The 1,960-nt window shown below is 46.5% G+C and overlaps 1 protein-coding gene across 1 annotated transcript in view; it reads left to right on the forward strand.

Moving 5' to 3' along the window:
- LOC144524805 (ALK and LTK ligand 2-like) overlaps positions 1–101 on the forward strand; it is a 6,373-nt gene extending 6,272 nt beyond the window's left edge. Inside the window, exon 6 of the mRNA XM_078261307.1 lies at positions 1–101. This exon is cut by the window's left edge and continues 613 nt beyond it. The gene's annotated coding sequence lies outside the window, so the exon portion shown is untranslated.
- The last annotated feature ends 1,859 nt before the right edge of the window (positions 102–1,960 follow it).

Raw genomic sequence — 1,960 nt, forward strand, 5'->3', positions numbered from 1 at the left:
TGGATTTAGCTAAAAGCTTTTAACGTGTGTTGCCCTTTTTGTTGCCTTTTTGTCGCCTTTTTGCTGCCTTTTTGCCGCCTCTTTGTTGCCTTTTTGTCGCCTTTTTGTCGCCCTTTTGCTGCCTTTTTGTCGACTTTTTGCTACCTTTTTGCCGCCTTTTTGCTGCCTTTTTGCCGCCTTTTTGCCGCCTCTTTGTTGCCTTTTTGCCGCCTCTTTGTTGCCTTTTTGTCGCCTTTTTCCGCCTTTTTGCTGCCTTTTTGTCGCCTTTTTGCTACCTTTTTGCTGCCTTTTTGCCGCCTTTTTGCCGCCTTTTTGCCGCCTCTTTGTTGCCTTTTATGCTGCCTTTTTGTTGCCTTTTTGCTGCCTTTTTGCTGCCTTTTTCCGCCTTTTTGCTGCCTTTTTGTCGACTTTTTGCTACCTTTTTGCCGCCTTTTTGCTGCCTTTTTGCCGCCTTTTTGCCGCCTCTTTGTTGCCTTTTTGTCGCCTTTTTTATCGCCTTTTTCCGCCTTTTTGCTGCCTTTTTGTCGCCTTTTTGCTACCTTTTTGCTGCCTTTTTGCCGCCTTTTTGCCGCCTCTTTTTCGCCTTTTTGTCGCCTCTTTGCCGCCTTTTTGTCGCCTTTTTGACGACTTCAGGATCTTTTCTTTTTTTATTGTTTTTCTGCCTGCAGACATGGTTTAACATCTCATCTCTGGACTCAAACGCTCACCTTCAGACGGAGATAACAGAATGGATTTCTATTTTTCTGAAGCCAAACGTTTCCTCTGAAGCTCCAGGATTTATTTTCTGGCAGCAACACGGAGTACCGCTGCGGCAGAAAGCGGAGTACCGCTGCGGCAGAAAGCGGAGTACCGCTGCGGCAGAAAGCGGAGTACCGCTGCGTCAGAAACAAGAAAAACAGGTTTGATCCTTTCAACTAACGCAGGTTCCAACGGAGACTTTAAGACTTTAATCTGGGACCGAATGTCATTTGTTCTTGGAGTTTATTTCATGGACGTTTTCCGTTGGAAGCCTCCGGAGGAAATAAACGGACAGACTCTCTGATTGGACGTCAGCTGAACAAGTCTTTGGCTTTTGTTCTGAGATGCTGAAAGTGTTTTATGTTGCTTAATAATAATATTAATTACAGTAACTATATTCCACTATATTTATACTGTATAAGATGTGTGCAATATGTAGATACTGAGACAGGAATAAAAACTCACGTTTGATAGATATTTTTCCCAAACTAAAACTTGCTGTTTAACGGTTTGCTTTGGCCCTTCCCTCTTCTCCTGTGTGTGTGTGTGTGTGTGTGTGTGTGTGTGTGTGTGTGTGTGTGTGTGTGTGTGTGTGTGTGTGTGTGTGTGTGTGTGTGTGTGTGTGTGTGTGTGTGTGTGTGTGTGTGTGTGTGTGTGTGTGTGTGTGTGTGTGTGTGTGTGTGTGTGTGTGTGTGTGTGTGTCTCTCGGTGTGTGTGTGTGTGTGTGTGTGTGTGTGTGTCTCTCGGTGTGTGTGTGTGTGTGTGTGTGTGTGTGTGTGTGTGTGTGTGTGTCTCTGTGTGTGTGTGTCTCTGTCTGTGTGTGTGTGTCTCTCGGTGTGTGTGTGTGTGTGTGTGTGTCTCGGTGTGTCAGTGTGTCTTAGTCTGTCTCTGTGTGTGTGTGTGTGTGTCTCTCGGTGTGTGTGTGTGTGTCTCTCGGTGTGTGTGTGTCTCTCGGTGTGTGTGTGTGTGTGTGTGTGTGTGTCTCTCGGTGTGTGTGTGTGTGTGTGTGTGTGTGTGTGTGTGTGTGTGTGTGTGTGTGTGTGTGTGTGTGTGTCTCTCGGTGTGTGTGTGTGTGTGTGTGTGTGTGTGTGTGTGTGTGTGCATGCGTACGTGCGTGCGTGTCCAACCAGCTCTGCTGCAGTTTTGGCAGCAGTTCACATTTTCTAATCACACACACACACACACACACACACACACACACACACACACACACACACCTCTG

The sequence above is a fragment of the Sander vitreus genome, chromosome 10 (assembly GCF_031162955.1).
Source record: "Sander vitreus isolate 19-12246 chromosome 10, sanVit1, whole genome shotgun sequence".
Lineage (NCBI taxonomy): Eukaryota > Metazoa > Chordata > Actinopteri > Perciformes > Percidae > Sander > Sander vitreus.